Raw genomic sequence first — 25,191 nt, 5'->3', positions numbered from 1 at the left:
GGGTCGGGAAATTGACAGATTGTGTCAGTCCCAGTGAGTCGCAGAAGTCCTTTGCTGAGGAGCCATGGCTGGTGAGAGAGGAACCCACACCCAGCCAACTGGCATGGTGACAATTGAAATCACCACATATGAGGAAGAGAGAGTTGGGATGAGTAGATAGAAGTTGGTCCATATTATCAGACAGCGAGATGTAGATGGAGTCATCACTGTTTGGTGGACTGTACAACACACATATGAACAAGAGGTGGGAGCGAAGGGGAAGCCGTAGCCAGAGGTATTCCTGGGGGTGAGGTGGAGAGAGTGCAGTGCAGGGCGAGTGAGGAAGAGAGTTTTTGATAAAGATAGCAACCCCACCTCCAGGACGAGGCTCAGGTCTATCATACCGGAGGAGGGAGTAACCCAGGAGAGATACTAAGGAATCAGAGACATCATGAAGGAGGAAAGTTTCTGTTAAGCAGATCACGTCTGGTTTGACAGAAGCAACCTGTATGGAGAGATCAGTTAAGTTTGAATGAAGGCCCCGGATGTTTGAGGTCCATACCATTAATGAAGAGGAAGTGGGAGCATCGGATACAGAACAGGGGGGAGGAGGGGTAGGGTAAGATGTGGAAGAGGTGGAAGAGGTAGGGAGAGCTGTTGAACGTGTGTCAGAGATTTCAGAATAGCTCGGAGAAAGGGAAGGATGGCGCGGACAAAAGGTTTGATGGTGATTGGGTGAGGCACAATGAGGTGTTATTTGAGGAGGGGGAAGAGCGAGGCAGAAGGTTGGGGGAGATGGTGGTGAGAGTTGGAAGGGGGAAGAAGCAGGGAGGACGCTTTGAGGAGGGGGAGTGAGAGGGGGGAAATTGAGGAGAAATGAGGGTGGGGAGATTTGAAGGGGAGGGGCGAGGGTGGAGTTTGGGAGGGAAGGGACAAGGGGAGGGATTTGAAAGGGATGGGATATGGGGGAGATTTGGAGGGGTGAGGGAGGAGTCCAGGAGGGGAGGGGTGAGGGGGAGTCTTTGAGGGGAGGGGTGAGGGGGTAGTTTAGGAGGGAGGGGGCAAGGGGGGAGATTTGATAGGGATGGGTGATGGGGAGGATTAGGAGTGGAGGGGAAAGGGGGAAGATTTGAAAGGGATGGGTGATGAGGAAGATTTGGAGGGGAGGGGTGATGGGGAAGATTTGGAGGGGAGGGGTTATGGGGAAGATTTGGAGGGGAGGGGTGAGATTGGATTTTAGAAAGTGCACGATTAATGGGAAACGAACATTTATTGCAAAATGAGTTTCTTGTGACCTTCGAGTTAAAAATACATTGAAGGATGCTGGATGGAGGATGGAGTGCAGGAGAGTTTAGGGAATGTAGAAAAAAGGCACTATAGGAGATGGAATTTTTTTTTGGGATGAATAGATTTGGTGAGCAAGTCGAAAGCAGCCTTTTAAAGAAGAAGAAGAAAAAGGTGTTATAATATATGACGGAATACAGAACTTGGGAAAGTGTAAACATTGAAGGTTAATAACAGTGAAAACTATCTGGGGAAATGGGGGAGAAACACGTGTTTTTTTTGTTTTTTTTAGTTGAGATTTATACAAGGAAGTAGGCTATGGGGTGAAAAGACTGGGAAAACAGAGAACGAAAGTTATTGGATCACAAAAGACGGACCGCTGAGAAAAACAAAGCCTCAAGGTTGTACAGTGTACACTGTACTAGGCCTCAAGACACGACACGAATTAACATGATTTTCAATACAGGTATGAAAGATTTGCACCGAAAATCTTCCTTGGGACACAATATATGTACACACACCATAAAATAAATAGTTATATCGAAAATGCAAATGGGAACAATTACTTAACTTCGATTTCAAATCGCTCGCGATGCGGCAAACAGACGATTAATTTATGAAGGATAAACACCGAGAAACTTCGAAGGTGCACATTATAACTTCACACACCGAAAGATAAATACAGTTTCGACAAAATACAATTGTGAACAGACTTAACTTTGAAAACGTGGAGACCGTGTGGAGCTTCGAAAATCCCTGCCGCCGTCTCGAAGATCCAAATTGTGCAAAATTGTGCCAAATTGTATTTTGGTGCCAAATGAGGTCAATCTTGGATCTGTATTTCATAATTGAATGAAAAATATTTTTGGTGCAAAGTGGGGTCAATGTTGGATCTGTATTTCATATATGAGTGAAAGATGTTTTTGGTGCAAAGTGAGGTCAATGTTGGATCTGTATTTCACAATTGAGTGAAAAATATTTTTGGTGCAAAGTGAGGTCAATGTTGGATCTGTATTTGGTAATTTATTAAAAGATGTTTTTGGTGCCAAGTGAGGTCAATTTAGGATATGTATTTCATAATTGAATGAAAAATATTTTTGGTGCAAAGTGAGGTCAATGTTGGATCTGTATTTCATATATGAGTGAAAAATGTTTTTGGTTCCAAGTGAGGTCAATCTTGGATCTGTATTTCACAATTGAGTGAAATATGTTTTTGAAATGCACTCATTGTAGGAAACCATTTATTTCACAAAGCACTCGGTGAAGTCATTCGTTCCTTGTCGCACATCATTGGAGGTTTGTACACGGGATTTTAAATGGAAGTTCAAACATGTTTGTATTATTTATTTTCACTTCCATGTACTTTAATAACACTTTTTTGTTGTATTGTTCACAAGTTATTATGTTTCATGCTCACCCTGGTGGGCGAGCTTTCGCCTGGACCTGGACTGTGGACAAAATTACAAATTCCTGCCTTAACCTACAGGGTGCACTGTGTCCAGCGACGCAACCACGCTCACAGCCAATGGTGCCAACCCACAGCCTTGTGATGCATGAACTAAAGATGTTCACTGTTGTATTTTTTATTGTATTTTTCGATTTTATCAAAGGTGCTGTGCTGAAAATCTCAAAAAGCAAATAAAGTTTTCTTTCTCTATTATCATAATCATGTTATCAGTGAAATATTTGATGTAAATCTCAGCAATATGGAGTCGTCTTTGCAAAAAACCGCAATTATCACATCCACTGGGAGCAGGCCTAGTGTCTCGCTGGGCTCGGCCTCTACCGACTTAACTCACACATTCTATCAAATGTAGCGATTGATACTCGGCTTTTCACCAATCAACTAATAATGTGATAAACTGGAAATAAATACATATTGGCATAAAATTGAGTGTGTACAAGAACAAAGTTGTCAATTTACCTCACAGACCCGTGAAGATGACGATAGTTGCCAGTTCAGTCAATTGACCTGTGGGAATTAGCATGGTGGTATTTATGGAAAATATGTACATTGACATACTTCACCCCCAGGCATAACAACCTGTCATTTTTTTCTCATCTAAATCGGCGAGTTATTTTGTGTACGTTTTAAACTCTGATGATGTGTCTGAGTCTCTGCTCTCGTATGGATACAAAAATGGCGTCCATGCGTCACGTGATTATCTTATCACAAGCACGACTCTCGTACCGTGCACATTTAAACACAACCTTAAGCTACATTGCCCCTGCTTATGTACATCGAGATGCTGCAACACATCACACGGTCCGTACTAATACTAATAGTAATAATAATGCTATGAAATCCTACCTTTCCTACAGTATTCTCTAACCTCCCCCCATAGAAGTAACAATATTTCCATGACCTATGAAGCAGAAAGGAATGAATTTGCATTCAACATGATAAAGAATGAGATATACAGTATAAATAAACAAGAACAAGGAAAACCAGATAAACCGGGTGTTTCAATGACATTGCCTCACTTCACTCTCCGAGCATTCTTATACAGCACATTATTGGCTGGAGGGAGGAACAACATGAACAACTCGATGAGAATAATAAACTTATCAGAGAGTACGCTCGTACTGTCTATGTAGGGATGGCGTGGAAAAAAAAACGTCAGTCCCATCTGCTACATATACAAAATTAAAGTTGGAGTATCTCCTCTTAAAAAAAAGTCACTTCGGCTGCACGAGAGCCTACCTGGTATGTTCAGCTGATTTTCAAGGCAGGAATCACTTTTCAGTCCTGCAGACCATGGGGGGTTGGGGGGGGGGGATAATGATAAAAAAAAAACATCAGTTAAACCCGGGAATTCATCTTGTCAATCATAATAATCTTCTTCAGACGGTATTTTGCTGCCTCTATCAATGGCAATGATTCTGATACCATCTGACAGAGTTTTACTTCGTGCAACATCCTTTGGTATCATAATTTTAATGGATTGAAAGGATTCCAGGAAAAGTATGGAAAACTATATTTCTTTGTAAAATAATAGGAAGGTATCCGAGAGGTGGGCAGGACTACGACTGTCAATCAGTCCGGGGGGGGGGGGGGGGAGGGGGGGCGTGGCGTGAGACATTTGCCTCAGTGTCCATGTATTATGCATGATCTGACGTCAAAAAATTCAGTCAGAAATATCATGCCTCGGGAAATCCCTTGTTTTCAGTGTTATATTTACGAAAATAAAATAGCAAGGTACCACTACTCCTCCAGTGAGGTACCACTACTCCTCCAGTGAGGTACCACTACTCCTCCAGCGAGGTACCACTACTCCTCCAGCGAGGTAACACTACTCCTCCAGTGGTACCACTACTCCTCCAGCAAGGTACCACTACTACTCCAGCGAGGTACCACTGCTCCTCCAGTGAGGTACCACTACTCCTCCAGTGGTACCACTACTCCTCCAGCAAGGTACCACTACTCCTCCAGTGAGGTACCACTACTCCTCCAGTGAGATACCACTTTCTAGCTAGAAAAGACACTGTGTGTGCGTTTGATACAACTTTGTCTTTGCTCGGGACAACCATTATTCAAAGAAAGATGAAGGGATGGTTTCACATGATCATTTCGTGTGATCATCCCTGGCTTGTTTCCATACTTTTAGGAGTAACATCCTTAAATCCCTTTTAATTAAAAAAAATAGTTTTATTACTTGTGATATTTGTTCCACTTGAGGTACTTCCTTGTAGTTTTTTTTCTTTAACAATAAAATACTCTCCAGCAAGCCCACTGATGTTGGGAAAAGTTGGAATGGCCATTACAGGAGTAAAAATGATGTCTTGTTCATCCAAAGTGAAGGAGTTGAAACATTTACCCTCTCACCCCGCCCCCAACCTCGAACCTCCCTCCCCATTCCCCACCCCCTCCTCGAACCGTTCCGCCCCCCCTCCTCCTCCCTTCCCCCTCCTCCTCCGCCTCCCAATCCTCTCCTCTTCCCTGCACCATAAGTAACGAGTCGACATCAAGAAACTCAATCAACACAGATGTTCATCCCTTTCTGTGCAGTTTTTGAAGATGTCACATTATTGGGTTATTCTCTTTAACTGAGTTATTACTGGGTACTGGGTTATTCTCTTTAGGCCTTGAATATAATTGACATTTCTGGTTCGAAATGTTGTTGTAAAAGGAAAAACGTATTGACCCGCGCTCATATGTATGTGCGGGTGACTAAGTTGGCAAAACAGGAAAGTTTTTTTTTGTTGCGAATATCAAGTCGAGGCTCATGTAAGAGCTAACACATATAACATATAAAGGGAGCAGGAGAGACAGGGAAGCACAACAACAGTAGGGAATAGGGACATCAGGAGATCTGTGGAAGAGGGAAGGCTGGGGTGGGTACATGGGATAAACAAGATGGACACCACAGGGTCCTTAAACTTCACTACAGGATAAACAAGATGGACACATTCAAGAAAGACAACAGGGAATTTGTAGGAGGTGGATTTGGGGTGTATTAACGGGAGTAGAAAAGATCAAGGTTTTGGATGGGGGAAGATAACAGATGGTGGTAAACAGGTGTTTTAAAGACCTGGAGGGAGGAGAGGGATTGAAGAGAGTGTGGGGAGATTGTTCCAGGAGGAATGAGAAAAGAGAAAAGAGGAATGAAAGAGTGAAGGTGAGCAGAGTGGTGAGTTTGGCAGTTTCACCAGAAGAGGGTTGCTGTAACACTTATTGGAAAACAAGGCACAAATCAAACATAGTAGGTGCACAAACACAGGTGTGAACCATATGCAACCATCACGTTTATTTAATATTTTTTCCTCCTTTGTTATTCTCAAGATGTTTATCAATCCTTGCAATAAAATCACATAATAATCTGTTATTCCACAAACCAGCAACTGAATCATATTTACATTACCTCTCCTGATGAAGCTGTTTTCAAACTGAACGAATATGAGATCCTTTAAGGAAGCATAATACAGGTGTGTCACTTTCATGACATCACACAGGAATGTAATGAAGTCATTGACTTGCTGTGCCAATCTTACATTGTTGTTACTGTTGTCACATCTCGCGACAAACTCGCCATCTTTTGTTTCCACCTGATTTTCTGGAAAGTCCACAACACTTTTATAACTTCTTCACTTCACATTGTAACAACGATGGATAAACTGTTATCATTTCAAAACATATCACGTGAAATTTCTTTATCTATCTTCTATCTATCTATCTATATATATAAAAGAAAGTTTTTGTTTGTTTGTTTGTTTGTCTGCACGCGCTAATCTCCTGAACGGTGAAAGATAGGAGGAAACCTTTGAAACAAAAAATGTCGGGACGGGCCCCGGGAAGGTTATGGGCTAGGTGGCGAGGCCGGTCGAGGCCCATCTCGGCCGGGCTGGGCCCATTTCGCAATTAAAAGCTGAGCTGAATTATAGTAGTCAATCTTCTACGGCCGCGAGTAAAAGCTGAATTATAGTAGTCAATCTTCTACGGCCGCGAGTAAAAGCTGAATTATAGTAGTGAATTCATTCAAAAAGAACGAAAAATGTCAGGACGGGCCCCGGGAAGGTTATGGGCTAGGTGGCGAGGCCAGTCGAGGCCCATCTCGGCCGGGCTGGGCCCATTTCGCAATTAAAAGCTGAGCTGAATTATTGTAGTCAATCTTCTACGGCCGCAAGTAAAAGCTGAATTATAGTAGTAAATTCATTCAAAAAGAACTCGGGCAACGCCGGGTGCTTTCGGCTAGTCTTTTATAAATCTAACCTTCAGCAGCTCACTCTGAACAGTCATTCAAACCACAGGACTTCACACTTGCTATTATTAAAAAGTACTCTTCTGATCCATTTCCTAATCAATCTGAAAGTCCAGGTGTGAATATTGAGGTGGAACAAAGACGAGAGGTGGATGAAGAAGAGATAGTCACACAATCTGTGGTGTGTTGTGATATTTCCAGTGTGGGTGTGACCAGAACTGTCACGCCCTCATGGTGGATTTGTTTACATCGTTGACAGGAACATTGTATTCATCCATGTGACATAATTATATTACCATCTGAATAACGTAGGAAAGGTCAATGGGAGTAATAAATATCAGAGGTGAGAATTTGTGATGATAACCGATGGAGGTGCACCACTTGTTTGAAGTCCTGGGGGGAAGAAAGTGAGACAGAACAGCCTCTGGAAGGAATTTCCATAGATGGGAGAAGTGAGGAATAAAAGGTGAGGTGTGCAGTCAGCCTGCATTTTGGTAGATTAGCCAAGAGGAGGTTAATGGAAGAACGTTTTGGAGTTTCTGTGGAGGAATGGAGGATTAAGAGAGCAGAGGGAGCCATGTTGGAGAATAGATGGGAGAAATTGGAATATAAACCGACAAGCCTGTGGTATGAGAGCAGCAGACATCGTGCTTCAACATTATCATGAAGATTCCAATAATTTTAAGAGTTTGAGCTTCCAAGGAATCCAGAGAATACAAATACTATGTCAAAAGGGATGGAAGGGATGTGTGGTCGACAACTCATGGCTGAGAGCAATACTCCATTAATCTATGGACAAAGGCCACGTACACTGTGATGAGCTCTGATTTCCCAAATAAGGAATTGGATCGACGGAGGATGCCCAATCTGCAGCTTTTGGAGGCCAGCTTTGCTCCTTGGTCATCCCAGGAAAGGGCATGGCTTATCGTGAGGCTGAGAAGTTCAAGACATTGAACCTCTTGCAATGGATGGCCATGGAAATAGATAGGTGGGTTAGTTTGACAATCCTTCAAGAGAAATTGTGAGAGACTGTGATTCTCCCTGATTGAAGGACATGTTCCATTTCCCAAACCAGTGTGTAATCATTTCCACATCATTGAAGAGAGGGACAGCTGCTCTCATCTTAGTCCAGGGGCCAACACTGATATTTTAACAAATTGGTACCACCCAAGGTCAGCAAACAATTTTGGTATTTTTGTCTTCCTACATGTCTCTAGTTTATATTTTGGTATGATAACCCTGCCTATCTAGTCGCTTAATGATAGTTTTCACTCTGTAAACACACCCACCCCCATATAAAATGACTGTATATATCATATATTATGACTTCTAGACAATATTTTTGGAAAACCAATGAATACGTCTCCAATGTGTTTTATCATTCACATACCCGCAAGCATTGGTGTAAAGTTACACATTTATAAGAACATAAGCAGATAAAACAATCATCAGAAAAGAAAGAAATAAGTTTTATTATCTCTGTTTCAATAATGTACAAAAATATTCAAATTGTCTAATAAGCCATTGTACTTGTTGTGAACACCATCTAGGTAATGCTCATACATTATAATCTTGTTATTTGAAGTGCGTTTGGACTACAAACAGTTTCTTTCATGTCTTTGGTACAAACTTAGTCTGTGTCACAATCGTCCACATCACTATCGTTCAGCTCTATTTGTTCTAGTTCATTTGCTTGGTTGCTGCAGATTTGCAGCTTACACATGTCTGTGCATTTCAGACCATTTCCAAGGCATGTGCAGATTGGTAATTTGCATGATCGTACACATGAGCAGGACAGCAGGTCCAACACAGCCTCTGGTGCAGGTGGACCTCGCATCCACTCAATGGCCAGATCCCCATCATGAATCTTCCATCCATGAGCCATTGGGTAGGGTACGCTAGGATTGCACTCCAAACACCTCTGCCAGATTGCAGACTGATAGTTTGCTCGTAAGGCATGCGTGAAGAGACAATCTTCACAAGGGGGAAGCTGACTGGAGTCAACTTCTCCACGCCTTGCACAAAACAGCTGGTAGCGAAGCTTGTTGACTTGAGTTGTGTTTGTGGAAGGCAAATACATCTGACATGTTACTTCCTGAAGCTTTCCAAATAGTTCATCAGAGACCTCCCAGGACCTTCCCAACTCTCTGAATGTGTCTTGACAGGTCTTGTTAGTCTTCAGTTGTTTGAACATGGCCGACTTTCCATGCCCAGTGAAAGCACTGACTGTATCACAGCCCGTAAATGAGTGCAATCCAATCAGAGCATCACAGACATTATCTCCTAGTGCATGACTTAGCTTGCTGATGTCAGTGAACCTTGTGCGGTTCCAGGTGCCACATTTCTGGAACATGGGACATGGAATTCTCTTGCTGACTCCAATGCTTATAAAATCATTACATCTGTGTCCTCTGCTGTGACTACTATACCCTTGTAGCCTGATTCAGCTGCATGCAGAGCATGGAGTAGAAGACGGGTGTCTGCTTCTTCCTGGGTACTTGATAGCTCCGGAACCTCCTCCCATCGTTCCCTTGTGAGCTTGAAACAGACATCCTCACAGGTAACATACAGATCTTTGTCCTTGATCTTCTCAAGTTGACCTTTCCATTCTTCCACAAAGAACCTGATGAGGTGTGTTTTGTTTTTAGAGCTACACAAAAGCTTCCTCCACTGGTGTATATTGTGGCCAGGCGCAATGCTCCTTAGCTCAATACCTGAATCTGCGCCTCTCTTTGCTCTCTCCAAATCTTTGATGGACATCTCTCTATATGCATCAAAGATAACATCGATGCGCTTGCTCTGACCACCTTCATGGATAACTTGAGCCAATACTGATTCTGCCAGTTGAGAGAACGTTTTGTCTTCCCCCTTCATCTTTTGGACCAGGCTCATTCCATCTATCAGAGGGGCTGAAGGTTGAGGGATTATTTCTGCTGGTGAGACATGCTTCTCCAACACCCTGGCAAGAGCAGCCTTGTTGGTCTTATGAAGAGACCCATCAATGTTGGCTAGGGCCCAAGGCAAAGATCCAAGCGGGTGGGCTAAAACTTCACCCATGTGCAGCTGCCTGCTTTCTGCAACAAGAATCATCTGCCCAAACAGCTTCGTATCAGCCTTGAGGATAACTTCCTTTCTGTTGCCAAGGGTACGTGATTTCTTGCCAATGTCTGAGAATGTTTTCAGCTTCTTCTTTGTAATTCTGTCCTGAAACTTTATGGCTGGACTGTCTGACTCCATCCTCACTTGTTTGAAATCTTCATAAGCGTCTTTACCTATTTGGTGGGCTTCAATGAGGTTTTCAGCAAAATCTGGAGGTGCAGCAATGCCAGTCGACAAACTGACAATGTCTTCATGGTCAGGATCGAAAGGACTGATCCAGCTGGACTCCATCATTTCAACAAGTGACTGAATATCAGCTTCATCCTTCCTGATTCTTGGTAATTGTAGATCAGGATGACTAAAGTTGGAGTCATTCTCACCAATCATGTCCTGATCCTGCAAGATCCTGCAAGGAAAGCAAGGCATAAGACATATTTCATTTAGCATTTACTAGTCACAATATTCTTTTAGTATCATAATGCGCTTTCTTTTAGTATCATAATGCGCTTTGTCCAAAGCAGGTTTCACATTTGTCCAGACAATGACAAAACTTTTCGGAAATCGAAGAAATAATGCTTGCATAAAAACGGTTAACATAGGGTTAATTGTTGAAGTTTTGTGAATGATATGTTATTTTAAATCATCTACAATGTCTTATCTGTACATTATGAAATAATTTCAGCATCTACATATCACGAAATAGTAATCAGATCAGTTGAAAATAAAAACACTCTTAATTTTCGATTTTGCAATTGAAACATGACCTTTTGACCTCTGAGGAAGTCACCTGATAACTAAAGATGAAAATATAATACAGTTGTGTAGATATATGACGTAGCTTCACAACGAATTATGATTTGTTAAAGTATGTTCAGTAGAACTGAAGTTATAAGCAAAAATGGGACCCCTCTCTCCTAAAATTCAACTTCCACATTATATGGAGGTGGGTTTGTTTACAGAGTGAAAACTATCATTAAGCGACTAGATAGGCAGGGTTATCATACCAAAATATAAACTAGAGACATGTAGGAAGACAATAATACCAAAATTGTTTGCTGACCTTGGTGGTTCCAAAATCTGCATTGGCGCCTGGATTATCTGTGTATAAAGGGCTCTGCACCCAAGCACATGATCCAATCATCGTGACGTCATCGTGATCGGTGCTCCTTTGAAGAGATGCTCCGTTTATTTTCACCGAGTGTCTGAGTGCATTGCAAAGCATCTTGAAATTGAAAAGAGTGCCGCGCCTTGATGGATTTTGATGGATGGCTCCCAATTTTTGATGAGGTGTGACAGCCTTTTATGTGGCGCGGCAGGTAAGTCCAAAGCAGGGTGACCAGGTCCGAGGAAAAGAAAATTCGGGACACTTAGGCAATTACCCTTTAGAACCCACTGCAATTACCCTTTAAAACCATCACAATTACCCTTTAGAACCCATTACAACTAGCCTTTAGAACCCTTTGGAATTACCCTTTAGATCCATTTTGAATTACCCTTTAGAACCCATCACAAATACCCTTTAGATCCATTTAGAATTACACTTTAGAACCCATTACAACTAGCCTTTAGAAACCTATAGAACTACCCTTTAGAACCCATCACAACTACCCTTGAGAACCCATCACAACTACCCTTGATAACCCATTACAATTACCCTTTAGAACCCTTTAGAATTACCCTTTAGATCCATTTAGAATTACCCTTTAGAACCCATCACAATTACCCTTTAGATCCATTGAGAATTACCCTTTAGAACCCATTACAACTAGCCTTTAGATCCTTTTAGAATTACCCTTTAGAACCCATTACAACTAGCCTTTAGAAACCTATAGAACTACCCTTTAGAACCCATCACAACTATCCTTTAGAACCCATTACAATTACCCTTTAGAACCATTTAGAACAAGCGTTATGCCTAGGTCCCCCGTCGGTGAAGTGATGTGAGTTGACAAAGTGGAAGACGCAAGGCGGCCATCTTGGATTTTGACGTGGCGACCCAATTTTCAATAGCGTTCTCCCTTATGCGTAGATACACCCACACACCAGATTAGAGGTTAGTAGTTCGTTTATTTTTCAAGATATTTCGCTCACAAGGTTCAGACATACATGGCGGCGGTAGTAGTGTAATAATGTTGCTTCTGGGACACCTCCGTTTAACATGGGAAATCCCTATCTAATGTCATTTACCCCCTTGTCTTTTTCAAAAATCATAAACACCTCTATTTCTCCCACCCTCATCTTTATGAACCTTTTGTCTGTAGTACCTATCCTTAATGTTGTTCATTAGACCACTCAAACACTACAAATATTTGTTTTCTCTTATAGACCTATCATCCTTCTTCTACATATCATCTGGCAGATTAATCTTTGACCCATTCACTTCCATATTAATTCTTTCCCTCCCTCATTGCCCCTAAACACCTATATTTCTCTCACCCTGTTCTTTACGAACCTTCTAACCTTTTGACATGTTATCCTTATTCATTAGACCACTTAAACACCTGTGATCCTTCTGACCTCATGGACCTTTTAACCTTTTACTCTTAATATCATCTGGTGAATATAACCCACTCAAACAACGACCCTACAAATATTTGTTTATGCGTGGGAAATAATTTAATTCTCCTACAACTCTCTTCACCATCTAATATATTAACAAAAAATATGTTTGAGTTTGGTTCTTTATTAAGATATTTTAACTGAGCTAAGATAAAATGGTAAACCTCCCTCAATGTTCTTGTTTGAGCGCCTCCAGTGCCACATACCATTTTTAAATTAAAGTATATATTTTCCTGGCAACCATCAAAGTTTTCCGTCCACTCAAAAATATTTCCATCTTTTTTACCCAATTCACCGGTATTTAAATTAATTCTCTTATTTGTTTTGTAAATTTTTTTACCAGTTGCCTTTTCAATTATACCTATTTGATATTTTTCACATTCATTATGTTTTCCATTTATATACCAAGGTTGATTACACCTCCACTCTTTAGTCTGGTTGATACTTGGTTCTATCATTTATATAATAGTAAAAAAGGCGGCGGTAGCCCGTTAAAATCCCCAACACCCCCCCTTTTTAACTTATCACTTATATATATCTTATCACTTATATATATCTTATCACTTATGTATATCTTATCACTTATATATATCTTATCACTTATATATATATCTTATCACTTATATACTTATATAACCATAAGGGAGACTATCAATTCCATTTTCTAAAATAAACCTCTTATCATCAAAAGCCCCCAATGCTTTCTTATTTATCTCTTCTGAATATAATTGATGTTTATAACTTCTTATTCCATTAATCTTTCTAAACTCTTCTTTCTTTGTTGTTAAACAGTTATAATAATCCTTAAAGTTTATTGTTTCTTTAATAACATTTTTCTTTACACCTTTTAACTTCTTATCAGTCTTTTCAACGTTATTCACAATGTATTTATAAGCATAAGCCTTTGACCTCAATCCCACAAATTCACTCATAACATTTCCTCCTAATTCATCCTTGAACTTTCCAATCACCTTTTTATTTTTAGAAGAGAACAACTCACTCTCTGGACTGTAATTACTCGTGTCATAGATATTAATGTCTCTTTTCATGTCTGAATAAACATCGTTGGTATTAATTTTCAAAATAAAACTATCTGTATCCATATAAAGTAGATTAACATCATTTTGATATTTCTTCCTCAAGTTATTATAAAAGTAATCATACATTAATGACTTTGATAAATCAAGAATTGTTGTTCCAATATAAATAGGTTTGTTCATTTCAATACTCTCTTTAATCAAATGGATCGCACAAAAGTTCTCAGTAAAGACCTCAGCTCGAGTAAAACTCGGTCTATTAATTAATTTTGATGCTTGTTCCCAAGATGTTGATAGTCTGATATTTTGTCTTTTCCTCACATTCTCCATAGTCTTACCAAAGACCGCATTATTCATCAATTTATAAAAGTCTTTCTCAAAATCTGTTTTTGACTCTGTTCTTCTTTGTGTATTAAAATCAATGTACCCCTTTAACCAATGACTTTGATTGAACTTTAGAACCCTATGGATCTTCTCTACTCTTAGACCTTTTGATAAATATTGTCGCAAATTTCTTTGGTGTAGAACATAATTTTTCTTGTTATATAATGTAGTCAGTAATTTTTCTGTTGATTCACCTATATCAAACGATCGTTGATAATCACTCAACCATTCTTTCTTTGGACTTTCTTTCTCACAAGCAAATGGGAGATCTTTGTGTAGGTTATGGAGTTCCTCTGGATATTTTAAATCAATTTCAAAATAATAACCAACTTTTTCTTCATCCAATTCTTTTTGTGTAGAGATACATACATCTTGTAAAACGTTTTTGTAGTCTTTTTCCTTTACCCATCTAAGTTTTCCATAAGGAAGAGCCTGAGACATTGCCCAGCCATACAGGTTGTTCGCGTCATAGTACATCAAGTAAGAACTCTCTTTCGTTGGATCATAATTTGGAAGATATTTGTTATTTGCTTTTGCGTATCTACTCGAGCAGACTTGTGAAATTCCACCTCTTTTTGCCTTTTCAATCATCAAAAGCATATCAACATCGGTTATCAAATCCAAATCTTGTTTTGTCATTTTCAACATCGCACTCCAGGCCAATCCAGGTGCTGTGTAGTAGTGAGCAGGATCCAATCCATATCCAGTGCGACAAACAGATCTAAAGGCTTCAAATACATCGGCCAATAAAAGCACATCAGTTTTGAGATACAAATCGTGATACTCGCCAAGATTCTTGATGTTATATTTTTCCCAAACATTTTGTGCGTGTACATAATCTTTATCAGATATATGACTATTATTTAATTTGTTATAGAAATTTTCTTTTGAAGGAAGTTGTGTTTCATTGAATCTCTCAAATGAGTCCATATAGTCATAGGGGTAAATTCCCTTTTGTGTTAGAAAATCTTTATCTAAAAAATACTCTGAAAGACATGGAAACTCTTTTAGATTTTGAACCAAGTTAACCAATGGACTTGCCATGAATTTAAATGTATCAAGAAATCTGATATGAGTAATAGGAGATGTGTGAATTGTTTTTGTGAATGAAATGTATTTCTGATCCGTGTTTGGAATTGCTGAGATACTTCCAGAAGTCTTTGAGAGTTCCTTGATAAATAGATGTGTATCATAATGAGCGTTGTTATGAAGAAAAACAGGAATGAAAGAGGGGAGTTGATAATTAATATTACAACTTTGATGAGCCGGACCTCTATATTTACCAGTGAGATGACAATGGTCTCTAACCTTTAGACCTTTACCAATTTTCTCCTCACAAATATGACAGACATTGTTTTTTATAAATTCCCTTTTTTCTTTACTTGTTAAGGACATTGGTTTATTGGTTTCTCTCATTATCTTGGTTAATCGAACACAGTCTTTTTCTAGTCGTTTCACAAACTCCTCTGGGGTATTTGAGCCTCTATACATCTCTAACTTGTTATATTTATCACCAACGGATGATTTGATATAATAACAAAAACCACAAGGAGTATGTTTTTGATATTTATTTGTGTATGATTCTTTTGGATCTTGAGAAGCAGTATCAATTTTTTCTAAAATACTTTCAAAATCAGCATATATAACAAATGGATGTTTGATCTTTTTATTTTCATCTTTGAATGTGATCTTTGAGCCTTCTTTAGGCATATTGATTACCGTTGATTTATGTTCGCCACAATAATTTGAATGTTTATCTAATCTTTCTTGTGAATTGAAGAAGTTAAGACAACGCAAACAAATATATATTTTATTTGTTCTCTTACAGACTTGTGGTTTTATTAATTTAGCAATATCTTTGATGTATGTATAATGTGAATTTTCGTCTGAATTAAAATATAGAAGATTAATATGAGTTTGTTTACAATTGTCAGAAAGCTTTAAAACCTGAATGTTGTTTGTTTCTGTTAGACCATAAACATTAACTGATAAATTATTCATCTTTTCAAATTTAGGAATATCATTTAAAGTCATCGGAAACTTTAGATCTTTCATATTTAATGTATTCTCATATTTTTTATAATGAGATACTCTTTCATCATGAAAATGTGGAGGATGTAAGTGTGCTAAAATAGACCAGAGAAAACATTTATTGTCTTTATTTTTGATATTGATAACTGCTTTTCTATTTTTGATAACACTGGGTAAATCAATGTAAGAAGAAGCTTTTAGAGGATCTGATTTAAGAATATGAATGTCTATGTAAATAATTTTTCCTATATTGAATCCACTTCCTACGATTGAATTATCCACATCTTGCTCTTGTTTAATAAGTTCATCATAGACTCCTGATGTTTTAAAATCTTGATATGAAGATATAAAGTGTGGCTCAGTTCTCATGTATGGTGCATCTATAACTCCTTCATCCTTTGTCATTTCTAATTTTACTCCCATATAAAATTTAAGTGGTTTCATTTCCTTTAGTGTTTTTTCAATCAACGTTTGAACAGCAGGTTTAACTATTTCTACAGCATCAACTATAGACTCTGGTTCAGGAGGTTTGAAGTTAAAGACTCTTATTTTAATATGTCCTTTGAATGCTCCATCAGAGTTTTTAGTTGTGATAAAATTTGATAAATGTAGATTTGTTTTAAGATGTATTTTGAAGCCTTTCTTGAGGATATTTTTATTACATGTAGAACAGTGTTTTGTTTCAGGTGGAAGAGGGGAAAGTTTGTTTAAAATGTTGTATGTATGTTTTGCGGTGAGAATATGTTGTTTATAATATTTTACTTCCTTCTCGCAAGTATCACAATAAACCATATTTATAGCGTGAGAAAACGTGGTGTTTTATATATATCACTGTGCTTAAAATAAAACACTTTTGAGCTTTACAGCTCCGTTTTATATATATCACTGTGCTTAAACTAAAACACTTTTTCACTCAGAATCATCTAAGTCATAACTATCACATGAATACTCAGAATCATACTCAGAGTCATCAATAAAGCTACTCTCATAACTATCATTTGAGCACAAACTATTAGTATCATAACTATCATCTGTGTTCAATGAAATACTATCATCACCATCATCCAAGTTCAATGAAATACTATCATCACTATCGTCCGAGTTCAATGAAATAGTAAAATCTTCACTGCTGTATTGACTCATATTTAATTAGCAAGAAAAATATTCCCATCAATATCTATATACTTTCTTTCATTAACAGATTCAATCTCTACAATTTTTATATCAAAAGTTATCTTTAAATAATCTCTAACTATCATAGAACGAAATGACATTTCACCAGAAATATTAACATCATTCATTTTACTTAGATCTACACCCTTTGGATTATTAAAGAAAATACAAATGTCTCCTCTAGAATTATTAATGGTCTTATCATTCTTTTTCAAAGTATCGTGGTCAATCACTTTTTCAAGCTTTGAATAAATTGCCAGGAGTAGAGGAGAAACTTTTGTTAGATTTACTTTAATGGATGTCTTTCCAGGTATAGTTAGAGCTCTTCCTTTAAATGAAATAGAGGGGCTCATGTTATTTTCCATAACTGGTTTTACCCAAAAATTTCCATATTTATCTTTGTTCAATTTAACATCTTTGACATATTTTTCTATATCTTCCACCGAAGTAGAGATTGATTGAAATTTGTCTTTTGTGCTTTGAAACATTGTATTTATTAATGAATAAACTTGCGTTTAGTTTAAGTAAAAATTTACCACATAAATATGATAAGTTCTGAAGGATATTTAGAATTTCCAGACTCTCCATATGATAAATTAGAGAATTGTCCGGCTTGTGATAGAGTGGGGCTTAATGATGAGGATTCATATAAACAATGTTTATTCTGTGATTATATTCTAATTAATGATAATAAGAAATATAAAAAAACATATAACTCTTTTAAATTAGAACCAAAAATGAATTACTTTACAAGATTAATAAGAGAGATGAATGTTAAGCATTATGGTGATAATACACCATTTCTTACAAGGAAAGAGACTCTTTGTATTGAGGAAATGTATAAGGGTTTAATGATATTTATTATTCAAAATAATTTTAATGGAAATGTTAATACAAGATACTACATAAATAAAATAATGAATTATTTTGAAATTAAACCCGAACTCAGGATAAAATATAGAGTTTCTAAAATAGCTCAAAAAAAGTTGGATGACTTGTTTTCCAAATATATAAATGAATGATTTTTTACCCGTTTGGGAAAATAAGATAAAATTTAATAACCATAAAAACATTCCAAATTCATTGAGATGTCTAATAGTTGGTTCAAGCGGATGTGGGAAAACCTGTTTACTTTTAAAGATGCTCCTTGGTCCTAATTTTTTAGATTATGATAATTTAATAATTTTTACAAAGTCAAGTTTTCAACCCGAGTATCAACTACTCTCACAGGGTTTTAATGCAGGTCTTAAAAAGGAAGACATTATCGGTTTATTTAAACTTCAAAACAAACTGAATGATTATAATATTGAAGATATAATACAATTATTTTGTGATACACAGAAATCAAAATCGAAACCCATAACTTGTATTCTCAGTGATAATACGGATGATATACCTTCACCTCAAGATTTAGATAAATCAAAAAAGAACCTCGTCATCTTTGATGATTGTGTTAATGAGAGAAACCAAACAGTAATGGATAGCTACTATACAAGAGGGAGACATTCTTCTTGTAATTGTATATATCTTAGTCAATCATATTTTCAACTCCCTCGACGCTCAATAAGAAACAATGCCAATACTTTTATTTTATTTAAGTTAAATTCAATAGATGTAAATAATTTTTGGAGAGATAATTGCTCTACGTTATGTAGTAAAAAAGAATTTGAAAATTATATGAAACACACGATTGGAAAATATAAATATATTGTTGTGAAACAAGATGAGATACTAAATGATATTTTTCAATAAATAAATACAGAAAATGAATACCGAAGAAAGAGAAAGAAAGTTTAAGGAACATCAACAATTAGTTTCAAAAGTTGTTAAACAACAGGAAGAGATAAAGAAGAAACGGAGACAGAAACTAACTGGTGAAGAAGCCTTTGAAAGAAAACAAGAGAAATTCTTTAAACCACTTTTGAAAACTCAACACTCACCTACAGTTCCCACGGTAGAATTTACTCCGAAAAAACTTCAAATGCTCAAAGATTTTAGTCAGATAACAAAACAAGAACTTGGTGAATTAGAATATGATGACGAGGGATTATTTCGGAAACTTGAGGAGGTAAATCAACCCCCTAATTATGTTGTGGAAGCTCTTCAAAACAATGAATATTCGGCGGGTTCAAAAACCAGAGCAGGTCTCATTCCAACAGAAGAACCAGCAGTGTTTCATCTTGTGGAAGAAAAGGTATTGATATTTAATGATGAATTGATGTTCTTGAGTTCTACTCAACCAAATGTTAAATTAACTCCAAGATTAATGTTTCTTCTAACAAACCCCGGATTCAGCGGTTCAAAATATTTTGAGGAACCACTTGATATGGAAAGAGAGGAAGATAGGGTATATATTGAGTTGCTAAATGCACTTGATTATGGAGTTTCTGTTGCTGGTAAAAGTAAGAAGAATGAGAAGGAGAAACATATTATTGATGCTTTAAGTAAGCTTGGTTCGGGTGTTAGTTTTCTTCCAAATGACCCATCACAATTAGTTAATAGGCTATTATTGTTGTTAGGTAGTAAGAAGGCTGGAAACAACAATTGTTTTAATGAATCCTCAGCCATTTTAGATCAGTTGATGAACATGAAAATAATTAATAAAGTCAATACAAAGATATTTTATTAGATATTAAATAAGATGAGAAGCACAATTCTTAGTTTTAATTTCACAACGAGCGATTACACAGCTTCATTCCCTTACCCACTACAACTTGACCCCCTTACCTCATATGAGGCATCTTTGTTGTCAATGGAAACTTACAATACCCTTTTTAATATCACAGAGAAAAACAACAAGTTTAGTTATAATCCAGGAAGTGGATATAAAACTATAACCGTTTCACCTGGAGCTTACGAGATTTCTCAAATATCTTCAGAAGTCTCTCGCCTTATGAAAGAAAAAGGTGATGAACCAAAAAATATTGTAATAGATATTCAAAAACACACTTCAAAATCAACTATTAAACTTAAAAATAATTATAAAGTTGATTTCACGATTGAAAATTCGTTTAGAGAGCTATTGGGTTTCTCTTCAAAAAAGATTGAAAATAACGGGACGTTTTACAGTGATAATGTTATCCAAATATCCTCCGGTATAAATTCAGTATTAATTCATTGTGATTTGATTGATGGTGCTTATAACGATGGAATAAGAACAAATACAATATTTTCATTCAGTGCATACTCAACCCCGATTGGTTATAAATTTAATATGGAACCAAAAAATCTTGTCTATTTACCTGTGTCAGGAAAAACCATATACAGAGTAAGTTTTAGGATAACCGACCAAGATAATCGTATGATATCCTTTAATGATGAAATTATATCCATCAGAATTCACCTACGTGAAGTTTTTCAATAAATAAATAATGGTTATTGTGAGAAAACACGAGTTGGGAAAATATAAAATAATTACAGGGGAGGGCATGTTCCTTTCACCAGACTATACAAGGTATGTGGGTAGAGGATACTATAAACCTAAGAGACAACGAGGTGTAGGTCATCAATTTCGAAATAAAGGAGATGGGATAATTGATACTCTAATGGGTATTGGTTCAACCATCCTTAAACATAAAGACCTAATTGATTCAACTGCTTCTGCCGTGGGCTCCGTTGCGGGTGCTATAAAGAGTATAAAAGATGCTCAAAAGGAGTCTCATAAATTACAAGCAATCAAAGAAATAAAAAAAGGTAAAACTCAACTATCTTCACAAGAACGACAAAAAATCATTAAAATACTTGGGTCAGGGTTTCAACAATTTTAATGCTATATAAATACAAGTATGGAAGCGATTGATAGTATCTATGATTTGGATGATACGATTATCATTTCAAACTCCACTAAAAAGGAAGACTATTTTAAGGTAAATGCTATAACAGGAACAGACTGGAATTCAAACGGAACAAAAAGTTTTGAAATAAATAATCAACAAACTTACTTGAATATAGCTGATAGTTTCTTGCTGTGTAAATTTAAATTCACTAAGGCTGCGAATAATACTAATGCTACACTCGTAAATGATTTCTTCTGGAAAATGTTTGACAGTGTCCGCCTGTATATTGGAACACAAGAGGTTGAAGCGGTTGATTATGTCTCTGCTACATCTGAAATGATGAAATTTACACTATATTCGTTTAGTGATAGAATGGGTAAGGGAGCTGTTGAAGGTTTTATTCCTGATATGTCAACGGGTACAAACGCAGACCCTGGTTATAGTCAAAGGAAGTCAATGTATAATGATGAAACAAAAGCAGTGAATAGTTTTACCGTAGCAGTACCTCTTAAAGGTATATTTGGATTTTGCGATTATGATAAAGTTTTGTATGGTCTTAAAATTAGATTTCAACTACAAAGGAATGATAATGTAAATAGATTGCTTTTTGGGGATGAAAATGCTTTTGGAGAAAATAATAAATTTGTTATTAATGATTTGTGTTGGTATATCAGTGAATATACTCCTAATCTTAAAACGGAAGAGATGTTAAATAGAAGACTTAACTCAAAGAAACCGCTAAATGTATCATACCTTAAAAGAAGATGTCAACACGTTAAACTGGAACACACTACCTACACTTGGAATTTAGGTGTTCTTCAAGGAAAGCCACGATACCTCTGGCTCATTTTTAAAAAACCAGATGGAGAGGACGGTACTAATAAGAATAATGCCCTGAGTGATAATGCAAAGGTGAAACAACTTCGGGTTTCTCTTGATGGCACATTTTATCCGCGAGATAGATTGGAAATTGATTGGGAAAAAAATGATTATGCGGAAGCCTACAAGTCCTACCAAAAGGTGTGTGAAAGTAATGGTAATAATGATCCTATTTTGGATATGGTTGCGTTTCAAAAACTTTATACAATCTACGCAATTGACCTGAGTTCTCAAAAGGAAACTATAAAGACTAATCGAGTGGATACTTCTCTATACATTGAAAGAGGGGAGAGTGAAGAGGTTAATGCATATTGTTTGCTTTTGGAGGAAACAGAATTACAGATTAATACAGATAATGGTGTTATGATTAATATCACATAGGTTTTTTCTCATAAATAAATGGTTGGGGTATATGTTAATCAAATCAATCTTAATAAATTAACATCTTGTATTCAAAATCAAAAGCCTTGTATTATTAATGTTAATACAATTCAAAGAAAAGGAGCTGTAAGAATTGATGTTTTACTCACACACACACAAGTAAAAACACTAAATGATGTTGGATCACTTAAAATTAAAATGACGAAACCTATGTTAAAGAAATATTCAATAGACGAGTCAAGAGGAGGATTTCTCCCGTTTCTAATTCCTTTATTTGCTGGTTTAAGTGCGGCGGGAGCATTGACTGGTGGTATTTCAGCAGCGGTAAAAACTGCTAACGAAAGGAAGGCACAACTAAAAGCTCAAAAAGAATTGGAAAGACATAACAAGGAGTTGGAGAAACAAATTAGTGGAAGTGGTGTAATTGTAGATTTTGCTCAAAAACTTGAAAGTCTACCTGATAAAGCTAGATTGTTGGTTGGAGATATGCTTTCCTCTATCGCTCAAGCGGGTGTTAAACTAACTAAACGGGGTAATGGATTGTATCTTTCTCATAAATAAATGGATAAATGGTTTAAACAATTTGGAAAGAATACAACGTCAAATATAGAACTAGCTAAGTATTGTAAAACACTAAAAATTGATAATGTGGTTATTTGTATGAGAGATGAATTAACACATATAAATAAGAATACAAAGAATATTATTATGAATTTAGACACACAGAATGGTTCTCATTGGGTTTGTATTCATAATAGTCAGGATAAATATTATTTTGATAGTTATGGTATGCCACCACCTGTTGAAGTAATACAATTCTTACAGAATGGTGTTTATCAAACATTCCAAGTTCAAGAAATTAATTCTAAATGTTGTGGCCAATTATGTTTATATGTATTATTTCAACTCAACAATAATGAAAATTTTTATGATATCATTTTTTATCTAATATAAATGACCTATGTTGGAAAAGATGGTTCTATCTTTGGAAAATCCTCTCAGGATATTGATTTATCAAATTATTATACAAAGGCACAGGCTGAACGACAAAAATATAGTGTAAGTAAAAATATTAATATGAAGAATACTTATAAATTAATCAATTATCCAAACCCTACAGATGCGAATGACTTGATTAGATTCAGTGATTTATCACAATATATATCTTTAAAGAAAACAGCACGTTTTGTGAAACAAGTAAAATTTACAACCACAACACCTGGTTATACTGACCATACACCTTTCCTCATTGAATTTAACTACCTGCTTACAATTACATTTTATAAAGAAGGACATTTAGTTAATATGCGAATTAATAAATGGGGGTATGATATGCCTGATTTAGGGTATAATTGGTCTTTTTCAATAAACATAGAAGACCTACATGATTTAAATCAGTCTCGTAAAGAAGAATATTATCCACTTGGTGAAGATAAGGATTTATGTGGAAGTACAATTAGTAAACAACAAATACGTGATTTTAAGAAAATAAAAATATATGATAGTATAGCGATGGTTCGCATGACAAAGAAGGAAGGTAATGAGATAAGGATAGAAAGCCGAGGAATACAAACCGATTTGGTAGTGGGAAGATGGGGTGGTATTACCTGTCATAATATTAATCTCACATATATTTCTGATACATAAATGGCAGGAAGAAGACTACAAGAGAATTATAATTTTTGTATTCAAGGATACCTACAAGAAAAGGGTGCTCGGTATTACATACCTTATGATTTGGAGCATATACATGGGAATTTTGTCATTAAAAACTGGCCTTATACTGATATTGTTAAACCCACAAATAGAGACTTGTTTAAAATATTAAATAAAAATGAACTTCTCAAAGTTATGAAATATAAAACTCTTTTAGAAATCGTCAACAAATCTTATTGGTATCCTATTATGAGAAAAATAATTATAGATACAAGAATATCTCAAAATCCAGATGAGTATATGTATAATATTCTTTGGGGTTCAAACTCAAGGGTAGCAAGGGATGAGGAAGGAGTTGAAGAAGAGAAGGAGGAAAGAGAGAAAAAGGAGAAGGAGGAAAGGGAGAGGGAGGAGAAGGAGGAGAGGGAGAAAAAGGAGGAGAAGGAGGAGAGGGAGAAAAAGGAGAAGGAGGAAAGGGAGAAAAGGGAGAAGGAGGAAAGGGAGAAAAGGGAGAAAAAGGAGAAGGAGGAGAGGGAGAAAATGGAGGAGGAGGAGAGGGAGATGGAAATCAGTGAGATTCATAAAAGATTGAGTGTATTAAAGCAAATAAATCAATCTCAACGCACCGAAGAGGAAATTAAAGAATTAACAACTCTTATGAAGATAATAGTTTCAAAAATAAGAACGTCAATGTCTTCAATTTCAGGGAGGAGATTTAAACGAGAAAGTGGTGAAGAAGAAGAAGAAGAAGAAGGAAAAGATTATGTGATTGATGATGTTGGTGTCATTGACTTTAGTTAGTTTTTATTTGTAAATAAATGGAGGAGAGAGTGAAGGCATTCCTTAGGATTCTTTATGTTTTAAAAATAAAGATTGAAATGTATATGTTGAAAACCAAAAAGGTTTTGATACTCTGTCGGAATTTTTCTGATAAATAAATATGAGTTATTGTCTCAAATGTAAAAAGAAAACTAAATCTAAAAATATCTCTTATGTTAAAGCTAAAAATAATAGAGTTTATCAAAAAGGAATATGTCAAGTATGTGGCTCTAAAAAGTGCCAATTCATCTCTCCTAAAAGAGGAGGAGACATACAAAAGTTTCTGTCAGGAAGTAAATTTACAACAACTGGAATTCCAGGGGAATTACACCTTCCAGGGTATTCTTTCTGTGGTCCAGGAACAAACTTGGATAAAAGATTAGATGAGGCTGACAATCCTAAACCTTGGTCTAAACCTACAAATAGGGTTGACGA

At 36.5% G+C, this 25,191-nt stretch overlaps 1 protein-coding gene across 2 annotated transcripts in view; it reads right to left on the bottom strand.

Moving 5' to 3' along the window:
- LOC137416068 (E3 ubiquitin-protein ligase TRIM11-like) overlaps positions 1-6,196 on the bottom strand; it is a 126,626-nt gene extending 120,430 nt beyond the window's left edge. For both annotated transcript variants that reach the window (XM_068101596.2, XM_068101600.2), the window contains exons 1-2: positions 6,126-6,196; positions 3,968-4,012 (exon numbers count right to left, since the gene is read on the bottom strand). The gene's annotated coding sequence lies outside the window, so the exon portion shown is untranslated. The remainder of the gene's footprint in view (positions 1-3,967; positions 4,013-6,125) is intronic.
- Positions 6,197-25,191: the final 18,995 nt, after the last annotated feature.

Source organism: Myxine glutinosa, chromosome 1, assembly GCF_964187855.1.
Source record: "Myxine glutinosa chromosome 1, kmMyxGlut1.1, whole genome shotgun sequence".
NCBI lineage: Eukaryota > Metazoa > Chordata > Myxini > Myxiniformes > Myxinidae > Myxine > Myxine glutinosa.
This window is presented reverse-complemented; position numbering and strand designations above follow the sequence as displayed.